Here is a 14,958-nt window from a genome sequence, read left to right on the forward strand (position 1 = left end):
CACAAGCCAACAGCTTCACATGTCTTCTGTTGGCTCAGCTTCCTGAAAGCTCTCACTGTGGAAAAGCAATGATTGCAGTGCTTGCCCTTTGCTCAGCAAATTTTAAAAATATGTATTGATATAAAAATATATTTCTGCATATATTAATTAAATTATGTACCTATAAAATTAATGTATAACATTTTTATATATAAGTAAAGAAAAAGTGATCCTCCCTGTTGCATTAACATTTCTTTTCTAAAAGGTTTTCTTCCAAGTACATCCAGTACCTGCTTTTGCCACACGTCAGCTCTTACAAAGAAACATCAGAATGAAAATGATGTTTTCCCAAATCCACTGCTTCCTAAGCAACTCTGAGAAGCAATAGGGCTGTCTTTTTTAATCCCTCCTTTGTAGATGCAGTTTGGGCTTTTAAAAATATCCACAGAAGTATTGAAGTGCCACTGCAGATTTAGAAAAATGCTTTTCCAGTACCACCCCATGCATATTTAGAAACGCTTTGCAACTGACTTCTTTTTAAGAAAGAGCTTAAAGAAGCTGCTTTATTTCCCCCATCATTGTGACAGCCTCAGCGAGCGGATGCTGAAATGGAAAGCTCCCAGCACACACAATGTATTTACAGAGACAGAATTGGGAAGCTTACCAATTACAAAACACTACCAGTGAACCCAAATAACACCATTCAGAGTAACTCAGAGGGTTCCAAACCACTGATAGCTATCCTCAGCTCCCACATAAAATGAAATACACAAGTTAAATGGCATCTTTTTGATCAGGCAAAGCATGAACAAGGTTCCCTCTCCATATCACTGAATCACATGCCTATTTACATTTCTTAACTGCAAACACAGGCAGAAGCACATCACTGTTATGGCACAAACCAGCACAAAGCCCCCAAACAAACAAGAATATGCAGTCATATGAGCTTTCCTGTCCACACACACACAATGATAGTACAGATGGACGCAACAAAATTAAATATTCACAACACAGACTCAGCTGGTACCAGCAGCCTTTTAATTTCAGTTCCACCATCCTGCTGAGGCTCTTCTGAACCATGAGAGCCCATTTTCACCCTGCCCAAGGCATGTGTTCTCACCCCTCACCCTGCTGGCACTGGGGCTCCCTGAGCCAACTGGTTACAGGTCAGATGGATGGCAGAGAACCACTCACTTTCCCTTTCTTGTGCTGCCTTCTGTTGCTTTAGCTCCCTCCTGTGATCCCCATGGAGTCAGCCTAATGCAGGTCTGCACTGTGGGGCTGGGCAGGGGCAGCTGCAAGGATGGTGCCTCATTCCACTGCAAGTTTTCCTCCCTCCCTACCAGAAACAAAGAAACAGAGGCAGGAGCGGGGGACACACATACATCAAAAATGTAAATCCTTTTAGCCAAGCATCTGTTCAAAATAAACATCAGCCTTGGCTTCCTTAAAGAATTCAAACCTTAAATGACAACTCAGTACCTTTTCTTTAAAAACTTGCAAATGGTCCAAATGTGACATCCCAAAATCTACAATTTTTAGAGCAACTGCACCAAGACAGCAGCTTTTGTTTCAAGCTGGGATCCAGGCATGTGCTGGAGTGGTGCATGCAGGCACTGTGTGCACATTCATTCCACTTGCACATGTAAGCACGCCTCCAGGGTTTGGATTTGGAAAGCAAGAATGTAAACAGAAACAGTTTTCAAGTATAGCTGGCAGCTTGTGTTTCTGTGTACACTTTAAAATCTGGAAGGCTGCCTGGAATAAATAGAATCAATTATGTTCTTCGACAGTAAAAGGACTGTAATTTTAAGGGAATTCTAGAGAGATGTTATTTAAATCAAACTTCAAGTGAACATCACATCTGCAATCCCTGACCTTCCTAAAGCACCTCAAACATTTTTCTCCTGCCAAAAGCTTTGGGACATCTGGACCAGCACAAAACAATCTCTAGTTGTGAGATTCCATTCAAAAAGAATAAACATACATGAGAGAAGACAGCAGGAAGATAAACATGCCTTCCATAATACTTGCTTCCAGATACACTTAGCATATGAATGCTAATTTATATAATCTACTTTCTTATAGGATAGAAATTAGCAATCATCTGATACAGATGGTTTAGTTCGTTATTAAGAATATGATATTCCAAGTTTGAAAATTCAGTTTCAGTAAACTATGATAGTTTTATCGCCTCACAGACACACTCTGCGTATCAGGAGGGCAATCTAGGGGAAAAATATTGTTGTTCACTTTAGCAGACAGAGCCTGTCTGCCATCAGCATAAGTACCTACAGTTACTTTTGAGGCTCTGCAGAAGTTCTTCCCTCTCTAAAGTCCCAACAGCAAGAAATGTGACAAGCGTACAAGGGAGCAAGGAGTGCACTGTGCAGCAATATTGCACTGAAGCATAAAGTATGGGATGCTCATGCAAAGAGGTGCACAATCCCAGGGACTGAGCACTGAACAACCTGCACTGCTGTACACATCAGGCAGTGTTTCAAAACCCATTCAAAAGGACAGACTGAGCACTCGATACAATTTTATCTGCCCACGGTTGAAATTGAATGAGTCATTCAGCAAACTGTTACACTTTAATTGAAGTCCATTAGTTTCTCCAGTCACAAGACAAATCCCATTACACTGTTTGTACAGACAGGATGTAGCAATGTTTTATAATTTTTGTGGCATCTTTGGTATCAGAGAGCTGCTCATTAGGATCTGTGTCTGGATTTGATTTCTTTTCCAGGCAGAAGTTTCCTTTAGACTACTAGCATTGCCTTCTATTCATTTAACAGTCCAACAATTTATGATCCTGATTTACTGTGCCCTCATCTGTAGGTTAAATGATTTTCCTGATTCTCTGTCACACTGACAGAAGTATCAATTACAGGTATGACCCCAAGTAAGCTTTTAGAAAGTACTGTGGAATCCCCAAAACAGAAGCTGTGGGTTTGTGCAAATAAAAGAGTTCCTGGAGCAAGAACAACACTTTTCAGAATGCAAGGGACATTTCAACCTTTCTAAATGCTAAAATGTTTTATTCTCACCACCAGACAGATCAGGCACTCTAACCTATGAAGAGAACTGGACAGAGTTGTCTGTCTAATTTTGCTGCTGTCCAAACCTGCTGTGTGGTGACAGTAAGACAGCCCCAGACTAAGTATTTTCAGTACTGTCCTTTTGTTCTTGTTTTTTTGCCAAGCTGGCACTCTTCCAGAATCCAGGAAGACGAGTACAAAGATGTCTGAAACTGTCCTGCATGAAAACATTATTATACCCGGATTTAACTGGAAAAACCACTGCTTTGCTCAGAACAGAAAGCAGCAGGCTGTGGCACTGCAGGCGTGTCTGATTCATACGTACTGCTGTCGTCCTTGCTTCCCAGAAAACGTGCAGATACCCGGAACTCCTTATCTGATCACAAACAGCAGCCCAGGGGAAGCAGACAGGAGGATTTAACACTGTCAAAAACATCTCAGCATTCAGTTTCCTTCTAAAAAAGACAATTATTTCCAAACACTACCGATTTTATTTGTAGCTACCCATTTCTTCCACCCTTCAAAATCAGTGCTGGGTATATTTGCCTTATTCTAGACTGAGCTAAAGACCCCTAAAATTACTGGCAACATCTGTAGATAATAGTACTGCTGATCTTTTTTTCCTGTGCATGCAAAAGCTCACTAGAAATTAATGAAAAGCAATTTCAGTTTAGTTAGATATGAGAATAATGGGTGGCTACGTTTCAGAGCTGCTCTCTTTAAAGTTGTCTTACATCCAGATTTTATTTCAGAATACAATATTCTCCTAGTGACTCTCAGATACTATGAATAAAATTAATGGTGAGGTCATTCTGAAAAAAAGAAGAACTCACTACAAAGTATTTCCCAAGAGGAACTATGTGTGCTATGTTGCTGCAGGATCAAACAGCTGAAACAAATCCAAGATGATCAGTTAAAAAAGATTTACTATTGCTGGAGTATTTTTTTCCTCTCCAAGTGAACCAAAAGGACCTTTGTGAATTCTTATTCTGAAATCCCCTTGCTCGCCCTCCCCCATCCATGCAGGCACAGTGTTTATAGCTTCCCTCACTGTCTGGGAGCCATGAAAACAGGATCACGAGAAAGAAGCATTTTCAAGTTGCTGGTGACCTCCAGAACTCCCTCTAGGACTGTGCCTTCTCCCTAGGGATCCCATGACATACCAAAGGCAGAATATCTGTCCTAGAACATTTTCTTCCAGCTAAAGGCAGAACTTTTTCTCTTTGTTAAACAAAGAAAAGCCTGGAATTAAATTTTCCTTTTTAGTCCAAAATCATTCAGTAATTCCATCCCTAGCTCCACCTCAAAAGACAGGATTTTGTTATTTATAGAGGACTAGTAGTCATAAAGCACAACAAAGAATTAGAAAAGCAATATATCATCTATTTAAACTTCAAATATCTGCTTACTCATTATTTCAGCAATTAGCTTGGCTTGCTGTGTAGAAGGATGAGAATTACCTTTCCACCTGGCTCTGTGCTGCTCCTCCACATTAGGCTGTGAGCTCTGAAGGTCAGTGAGCAGCACCCAAATTCTTTCAAGCTGTTTAAATCAAAAGCTTTAAAGTTTGCCAACAAAATCAGAGCAACGTGCCATTTTATACCCATAGAAATAAGGTTTTCCTTTCATTACATATTTTTGTTTAATACTCCATTTCATATGACTGAAAAACATTGTTTTATGTGAACATCAGGAAGAACACAAAGCCAAAGCACACCACAAAAGCTTACTCTGCTCCTTGCTGCAAATATTAATGGTTCCAATGTCAGCTTTCATGTGCAGCTCTGCTTTTGGAAATTAGTGCCAGACGATGTAAACAAAAGCTTAATGAAACCAGGTTTGAAAAGTAACAAATGCTGGTTATACAACTAAAAAAAAAAATTCCACCTTAAATAATGCTGTTTACTTTTCTTTCCATGTTTCTTCCCATCCTCCCACCTTCCTGGGATATTTGGAATGCAGACAGTAAACAGGATCTTTAAAAACAGGAAGTGCTGGCACACAGACAAGGAACCAGAGCAGAGTTAATCCAGGTGTTCTGCACTCCAGCCTAGTCTGAACCCCCACCCAACATAAGCAGCTGTTTAGCAGACCTGTAACTCACATCCAGGGCTTTTCCCAGTGTTGTCCTCCCCAGATTTGTCACCTTGGCTTTTAGAAGTCACTGCTGCAGCACGATGAACCTCCAGTTGCACTGAGGAAGAGGAAAGATTTCCTCTCCCTACTGTCCCTACCCAGAAAGGCAGGGAAAGAACTGCAATAAAACCCCGGAGGTACTGCAGACCTCACACAGTTACACTTACCTCTCTAACACAAGCAACAGTGTCAGGAGTGTTCAATTATTAATCTACATTCATCTTTACACAGAAAAGTCACCCTGTGAGCCCTTCCTTTACTAAGAAGCAGCTGAAAAAGACATCAGACTCAGACTGACAGTATCTTGTTTACTTCCCATGTAACATTTCTTAGGATGCAGTCTGGCAGCAGCTTTAAATTGAGATAAAGTGTTTCTGCTGTACTAAGTTACTCCAGACCCTGAATGTGTAAAACCAGAAAAGCTTTTGCAGTGGCAGTAGATAGCACCATTCTTGCATCTTCACAGATTTTTAAAAGTAAGCCTAGAACACTGAACTGGAAACAGAAGTTTCGGTTCTGTAATCCAAATATAAATTAGCTTTCCATTTAAGCTATCTTTACAGACTTCTGCAGCCAAATAGTACTTACAGGAGCATGGGTTTAGTCTGCATGGACTTACTGAATTCAGTTAGCAGCAATCATTATCTTTTATTTACTGGCAAACAGAGGATAGCATGCAACTTCATTTTTGTTAGAGGATTTGTAAGGAAGCACATGCCTCAGCAAAAGCCATGGAAGTAGGTTGTTTTATTTTTCTCTTTGTTTGAACTTCTCAACTGAAAAACTAAAACAATGCTTTCTCCACTGAGCTACTCCTTAGCTCCCTTTTCAAAACCATTTGTTGAGTGAAGGAAGTTTGTAGCAGAGTTAACACAAAGGCACAGCCACTGTAATGAAAAAACTCAATTCTGCAGCTAAAGACACTTGTCCTATAAACAGCTGAAACTCACAGAGTTCTTAGCAGGTTATCCTATAAAAGACACATGGAATAAGACAGCAGCAACAACCCTGCAACCCTGCCCTGTGGAAGCTGGTGTCTACTTCCATGAGCTACAATCACACAGGAAAATACCACACTTTCCAAGGGTCAGTCACAAATGAAGTCCTACTCCCTATCACTTGTTTGTGATACAGCCAATGGTGATTAACTAAATATTTATTTGGCAGTAGATGATAACCCTGCTGAGAAGTAAACAGCAACAGTTTTCCATAAAATATTTTCAATGGACCAAGATTGTCCTGCCTACCCCCCACACCAAGAGGGATAATATTCATCTGCAAAGAATCTGGCAACACTAATTGCTCCCATCAGGCTTCATCTCCCTCAAGGTCACAGATCACACTGGTGTATTGCACCTAAGCACATAGGAAAACTGGGCCTTCTATGTGGAGCAACACTGCAAGACTAAATTCCCAATTTTGTAAACTTACCTGACTGCTTCATGTAAGTTACAAAGAAAACAAAGCTCCTCTGAAACCTCAAGGAGTGTTTATTCTCATTGTAGCTGTTTACTCTGGTTGAACATCACTTTTCTCTGCATTTACAGGTTGGATACCACAACTGTGGTGCTCAAGACATCAATACATTTGCATTTGTGTTCAACAAGTGCAAACAAACATGATCCACTGTGACTGTGTCTCACTAGGCCCTGCATGCTCCAGCCTGAAGCACAAAACCAGCTCTGGTAAACTGGGACATGGTTCTTTACCATCCTTAACCAAATGGTTATCACTCCTGCTCGTGACTGTTAGAAGCATCTCTTATGATTTGATGTTAAATTCCCTGCACAAGTCAGGTTGCAAATGAGATCAAATGTCTGTTCAACAATATCAACATTATTCTGCCACATGAAGTGTGTAAGGGAAAGAGGAGAGAGAGAGCGCAAGCAGGAGAGACAGAGTCACCACCATGGATCCTGTGGTGTCCCCTTGGTCCTCCAGTGCCCCAGGCTTCTTCACAGTGGTGGCAGAATCCCACGTGGTTCACTCCCAGTCAGTTTTAAACCATCCCTCACTAGCATGAAAAGCTTGAGTGGTTTTTGGCTCCTCATTAGCATGAGAGGTGAGCGTGGCTGTGGTCTCACCATTGCACATGGTCAGGTGTAATTTTGGTGGTCATTTAGGGTCTGTTCTGCTGGTCATGCAAGGCACACATCCCCCAAAACCAAGTGTCCTCTTTGAGACCCCACTCCTAGGCCTGTGCAGTTACACACTTGTTCTATACACACCCCAACAGAGCATTGCTGTGAAAAGCACTGCCCTTGGTCAGAACTGAAACTCTTCATTTTTGTGGCTCATGCACAGGCAGCTCTGGTGTTTCTGTTTCTGCAACAACTTTCACCACTGAGCAAGTGTTTAAGGCAGATGCTGGAAATGTTATTACCCCTTTCCTTACAGCATCTGCTTTGCAAACCATGTTGTGCAACACAAGCATAGTAAGCATGAGGCTACTGAGACATAAAGCTGTGTGCTGTGCATCCCTTTTTCCTCTACTTCAAGCTGGAACCCAAATTGTTTCTCTAACAAGGTCAGCACACCAGCAATTTGTGGTTGATGCATCAGAAAGAAATGGCTACTGTTTGTCTAAATAGATAATGTTTGCAGTGAACATGAACTTCCAAAGAAGTGACACAAGCTCATAGGTATTTAAGCAGTGACTATCAGCCACTCTCTGCAGAAGTTTAAGGATTTCCCAGCTTCCCAGTTTAGAAAGTCACTTTCATATCCAGACTAAATGGTTTGAGACTAAGGCACATGCAGCCTACTACTACAATCAGAGCTCTGTAAGAAGGATATATTAAACTGAAAGGCCTTCATTTTAAAAAAGCCAAAAAGAATTGGTAGTAATCAGTCACTGCTATTGAGAGAGTTTTACATATTTACATACAAAAGGAAGCATTTTTTAAATACATGGATGGTTCTTTGGAAACATTTAATTAATGTTTTCATAGGTGTGTATATTCCAAAAGACTGAAATCAGTTTTCAGCCTGGTGAAGTTTAACAGTAGAATAGAACAGAAGACTACAAAAGCTCAAGTGTTTTGGATTTAATTTCCACCCATTAAAAAACAGCAATTAGGGAAGTGTATCTATCTTACAAAGCATCTTTTTTGTTGTTTAAATAAATGCCTGCTCACATACCAGGACAACAAGAGACTGGAATCTATAATCATGGTTACACTTCTCATATCACCCTGCAGCTGTTTGTGATACTGCACTATCTGCTGAGGTACAATGAAAAGCCTGGAAAAGAGGTGATGAAAGAAGACCTGAAGAGCTGGATTACAAAGCACTTCGACAACACATTTAAGAAGAGTTTCCATAGTCAGGAATAGGTTTTGCTATCCTTTTCTTCATGTATAAACTCTGCCATTTTATTGCTTGTTGGCTTCTGTTTTCACCTTTATCTCTTGGTGGCAGTTTTTGCCATCGCTCCCAAACTGTCAAAACATTCCAAGCTGGAGCTATCTTGAGATCAAGGCAGTGCTGCTGAGCAGTGATAACAGCATCAGTGCTTTATCCTCCATTTCAGAGCTAGCTGAAGAGGAAGGCAAGTTATTAGAATTTTACATGTTCAACCTTGGTTGAACACGAGCAAAAGAGTTAATCTCTACCTTCTCAAATAAAATGTTAAAATCAATTTAAGCCCTTTCTTTTAACTAGCAATCTTTTACCCCAAACTTCATGTAACTATATACGTTTATCCTCTCCAATTACAGCATTTCAATTTCATTTATTACCATCTTACACTAAAATACAAATGCAATTTATCACAAATCAATATTTGTAAATAACCTGCTAGACTGGCAGTGGAATTCACAGGCACATCCTCAACTGTACATCACAATCAAGACTATTCCAGATGTCTGTCTGTTGCTTAAAAATAGCTCTTAAACACCAGAGGCTTTCTTGGGGCAATTGCTCTTCTACAGTACTTAACACCTTAAAATTGAAGATTTCAGAGGAGACAGCATGAAACTGCATGAAGATAAAACACAATATATTTATCACTTCCCTCCCACCAGTGGAGACTGCCTTGATAAACTGGTAAGTAGAACTGGTTGTTCAACATCCACAAAGGCAGAAGAGCAATTTTCAGTGTTATTAGTATCACTTCCACTTTTACTACTAGTCACAGCATTTCCTGATTATTCCGTAAAGAGCTGGAAATATAAATAAAAAAATGAAGACTAAGTGTTATGTTTTAGAGTCTAAGCAGTTTAATGACACCACAGGCATATTTTGGAGTATTTGGAATGCTAGTTTTGACTTCCCTTTTCCCAGAGGAAGTTAGGTCTATCTAGAAACTTCTTATGTTAGCACTATTAACTTCCATCTTTCAAACTGTGCCTGTAGTCAAGAGCCAAGTTAAGTGTTTTCCAGATTTAATGGAAAGTATCTTAATGGCACAAGCACTGAAGCTGGATCATAACATTCCTCATCACAGAAAGTATATTTATTGAGTTTTGTCAGAACTGAAACTGAATAGTTTGAGAAAGAAACAATTCCTCTCCACTCTGCCTGCCTGGTAAAGAAGCCTTTACCCCTCTGCTCATTCTCCCTCTTTTGCACTTGCATTTTCAAGCATTCTGTATTTAGTTTGCCAATTTCTTTGCAGAGATCAATCTCCTCACTTTTCCAGCAAGTCAGATGTGAAAGTCCCAAGGTACTGGAAATTTTGTTCTATTAGATTCAGATCACAGAACAGGCATGTATTTCTACTTATGGCTGATTAGTCTCAAACGAAATGCTGAATCTTGAATATTTTCCTTTCAGTAATGTTCAAAGTTTCTTGCATTTTGAGGATCTGCAAGAATTTTTTTCTTTGTTGATTGGTGATAGCCAAGAGAAGGAACAAGGTTGCAACAAGGAGTAATTTCTTTATTCAACAATTTAGTGTCCTCTACAAGGATCCACAGCTAAAGGGCTGACAGATAGGACACTTCTCCAAAACAACAATTGTAATTTCACCAGAAAAGCCATGTTTTTGAAAGGAGTGGGACCTAATTTAACAGCAAGAGTTAAAAATCAGGAACAGTCTTGGAACATATTGGGCAAGAGTCATTCATCACCATTAACTGCTAGATTAAGTATTGGCAAAAGACTGACTAACGAGTATGAGAAAAAAGAAAAGCAGTGAAGTCTTAATGACAGATAGGATTTTTGACATGTTGTACAATCTAGGAGGCAACCATCCAGCTTTCTCCCTTTTCTCTTGGACAGAAAATAACCCAAGGGATGTTTCTCTGTATTTCTTTCCCTTAGAAAAGGGTCAGAATGTACAGATTTACCACAATAAATGTGACTCAGTTGACTCAAAATTTCAGGGAACTTACAGTCAGCCTTAGTCAATTCAATAAATCTCCTGTGTTCAACAAATATGCTTTGTGGTTCACAACCCTCAAAAGCTACATTTGCAAATGTTTCTTTAATCAGAAAATGTAGGCAAAACTGCCAAGGTTTTTCTGCATAAAAATCCATGAAGGTAAGTTAATTATAGCAAATGTGTTAACAAGTAGACAAAACTCCCAAGCAACAAACCCCAGTCTCTTTGGGATTTATCTAACCCTCCACTGGTGAGCAACAGGACATGAAACCAGAGATCACTGAACCTAAAGCTGTGTGTTTGACCCAGCTGTTTGTTCTTAAACTCGACTGAAGCAGCCACTTCTACTGCTGCAAGTCGAGCAAAAGCTTCACCAGAGCTCCATCATTTTTCCTGTTCAACTTGACAAAGGTAAGCTGCCCTCTTAGAACTTCATTTGTACATTTCTGGAGCTCAGGTACGTGAGCAGTGTTTTCCAAAGACAGACTATAGCCATTCCCAGGGAGTTTCCTTAGCAGACACAACTGACCAAGTGCTTTTATCCCCTGCTTTGCTGGCTTTAAGAACACTGGAATTAGAGAACAGGTGATGATGTCCACTGTCCCTCACATTCTTTCTTTGAAATACACAGGCCTCTTAGCCTGCCTTGCACAAAATCTGTGCCCAGAATTAACTACAAAAATATTTTTCCAGAACTCAAGTGTAGATACATGCCAGATAAAACAATATATATGCTAAGTATTGCTTAGACTGAGAAGTCAGATCCAGAATTACATAAACTGTACTCAGTCTGCTGCATTTCTATATACAGGATTTATAAAAATGCCTCTTTTCCTTTTTTAAACCAGTTTAATTCCCCCTATCCCCCAGCTGGGCTTGGTTTTGTGCTGGATTTTTTGTTTGTTAGTTTGATTGCTTGTGTGGGTTTGTTTGTTTGGATTTTGTTAAAGTTAATACTATACCAGTGCTGCAAGAGCAAAAAAAACAACCCAGCAGTTAATACTCAGAGTATTATTTCTGGTTCATTTAGCACTTCATTAACCATTCAAAAATAGATCTGTAGAACAAATTCCACTGGGAGGAACCTCTGGAGGTTATCTTGACCAACTCCATAATCAAAACAAATCACATCCATTTGTTGTCCAATTAAAGATAGAGAGAAACAAATCCATTCTCTCCACTGCTCCCATTTGGATTAGGATACTACAAAGAGAAAATTGTAACAGAATTCTTTGCCATGACACATTCAACATCAAGAGCAAAAGAAAATTCCCATCCAGTTTTAGCATAAATATTTTTGTGGCCTCTTCTAGTCATAGCTACAGACAGGCATCATCCCCTTGGAGCAGCTGGATGTCTGGCTTTTTAAAAGGATGAGACAAAACTCCCACAAGCACGGAATGCAATGCACAAAAAGCTGCAAAACCCCCAAACCTTTGCTCACGCTAGAAGCCACATCTGCTGTCCAGTTAGCCACAGTGCAAACTCTTATCCTTTCCCTCCAAGTGCTCCCCCTCCAACTCCATTACACACATAAAAAATGCAGGTATGGTCCACTTTTTCTCAGTGGGGAGGATTTACCAGATCTCACATATTGTTCAGTAACTACAAACCAGTAGGACAAACTTAGTTTTAAAATTACAAGTTTTGCAGGATTATTTTTGTCCAGTTATAGATAACAAAATCAGTTTCTGCATCAGTATTGAAGTTAAAACAACGTATCTTAGCTTCCCCTCACCCAAACACAACACTCCTCAAATGTCCTATTAACTATAATCTTTGTTAGCCTTCATTAATGGACTCAACTAGGCAAAGCAAAGCTACATGATACCAGTCTAGAGCTGCTATTATTTCTTGTGTGATTTGGCACTAATGCATCATCATCCCAATTTCCTCTCCCCCCTAACAGGCAAACAAAACCAAAAGCAACAATCTTCCATTTGGAAATGAGTGATGTTTGCAAGGTGTTCAGGGTATTCCTGACACCCAGGGAATCTGCACCAGAAATCTCAAAGATTGCATAACGAGAGGATGTTTTAAGTACAAAACATAAGAAAGCAGTTTTTGCAGACCATGTCAGCCTTAGGCTTGTTGTCTAGTCATTCATAGAGAATTTTAACTCAGAAAGAAATTAAAGTTATGATGATCATCCAGGTTGTTCCAAGTTGTATAACACATGAACAAGCCATTAAAAAGCACACCACACACAGAAACTGAGGATCTGTGGATCAGGAAGTCCATTCCTTATGCCACAACACCTTTTAAAGGTGTGCTTTTCTTCCAGTAATTGGAAACCTCTTATGAGGTCAGTTTGTTTTGTGAGACAGCATGAACTCCTTGCTGGTTGCAGAAATTCATATTCTAAAGCTTTGAACAACTTTTAAAAAAAGAGTTATCCAGGAAAAAGTATCCCCTATTTGCTCACAGAAAGGAGGAATAGCCTGATTATCAGAGAAACAGTTAACTAAGTATTGAACCACTTTATGACTTCCAATAAAGCACAATTGCTTTGTAAACAAATCAGCTACACACCCCCTTTCCCAAAGAATACTCCAGAAAAAAAAAAAAAGAAGACACAACCCCCCAAAAAAAACCCCAAAAAAAACCAACAACCCTCTCAGAGCCATCATTCATGCAGTAAATGAAACAACAAACAGAATAAACTTGTCATTGATACAGAATGACAAATTGGAGCAGCCAATTACAACACTTTGGCATGGATTTGTAGGCTGGGATTCTCCTGTGCTGAAAAACCACCGAGCATTGTCTCCAGGTTGCTAAGAATGGCACCAAGTTAACACCTAGGAAATGCAGGGCATCTCACCAGTCAAATTCCAACTGCAGCTCTGGACCCACTGCGTTTACTGTCCTAAGGAAAAAGTGGAATATTCCATGGATCCCATACGAATTGGGTGGTTTCATAAATTCCTCTGTGAACATTGTGAGGTTGGTTGATGTGTGCTTTCTCTACATTGGCTAAAATGTGCTTCTAAATAAGTAACAACTCTGAAAGTTTTCCAATGTTATTCTTTGAGAATTAAGTTATTTGTTGTGAAGCTTTAAGATCACATGGGGCTTCATTTTAGAGTAGTTTATCCAGTCAGTTCCTCATAGCAGACACATTATTAAATCACATCACCCTGCATACTGGAATAATCTCAGGAACTAACAAAGTTTACACACAAGAAGTGGACTTTGATTATTACATTGCATTATAGAATTGCAGCATGGAAGCAACAAGTATGAGTACACCTCTATAAACTCACTGTGAGATGGAAGAAACTAAAGAATGAGTCAGATCATGATGGGAAAGTTTCTAACTTTATCCAGTGTGATAAATTTGAAGACCTGGTATAGCTCAAAGCAGGGATGTGAAGGTACAAATAACTAAAAAAGCAAAATAGATTTTTTCTATTAAGTTCTACAAAATCTAGACTTAGAACCCAATTTACCACTCCTTTATAAGTCTGCTGCAGAATTAAATCAAGAAAAGCATCATGCTCCCTACTGTCTACTTTTAAAGTATATATACTTGTCTCCTGTTTGTTCTGAATAGGCACTGCTTATAAAGTAACCTTAGTTCAATCAGGTCTTTAGGCAAAAAAGAAAATAAATAGACACAAAAATTATAAAAATTAGAATTATATCCATAACAGCTACAGAAGTAATTGGCCTGATATCTTAATAACTTAAGGAATACTGAAAACAGCCACAAAACCCCCAAAGAAAAACAAACGGGCGGTTTGTGTTAGTTTGGCCAAAGTTTTGCTAATACAGTGTACCAGAAAACACACAAAATACAAGCAAGAAACAGCAGCTTCATATTTAACATCAGTACAAACCGATCTCTGGGCAGCACAAGATAGGAAAGAAGGTTTTACAGGTAGCAGGGACGAGCCAGTGCTCCTGTCAGCCGAGCGCATCTGGCAGCAGGAGCTCGTGTGCCAGGATCCCCCCGCACTCACACACACACACACACACAGGCACCCATCGGGAGAGGCTCTGCTCCCAGCGGCATCACCCAGCCCATCCCCGGCACTGCGAGCACACTCGCAGCACTCAGCTCCAGTCCAGGGGTGGAGACACCCACACTGCAAAACAACAAGCCGCTATTCTTCCTCTCCCGGCTCGCGTCCCTGCGAGCACCCCGAGCCACGGGATGCGGCGGGGGAGCTCTGTCGGCCGAGCGCGGCCCCGCGGCCCCTCGGCCCCGCGCTGCCCCCGAGCCCCCTCAGCGAGCGGCGCTCCGGGAGCGGCCCCTCACGACCCCCGCCTCACTCAGTCACTCACCCGCCCGCCGCGGCCTCCCCGGGCCGGCCGCGCCCGCCGCGCCCCGGGCCGCGCCCGCCGCCTCCCGCCGCTGCGGCCGCCCCGCTCGCCTCGGCCGGTGCCTGTGCCCCGGGCGCGGGCGGCAGCGGCGCCGGCAGCCGCTCCCCGACAGCCGCCGCCTCCCGCACGGGAATAACAGGAAGGGAG

Source organism: Molothrus ater, chromosome 10, assembly GCF_012460135.2.
Source record: "Molothrus ater isolate BHLD 08-10-18 breed brown headed cowbird chromosome 10, BPBGC_Mater_1.1, whole genome shotgun sequence".
Taxonomy (NCBI): domain Eukaryota; kingdom Metazoa; phylum Chordata; class Aves; order Passeriformes; family Icteridae; genus Molothrus; species Molothrus ater.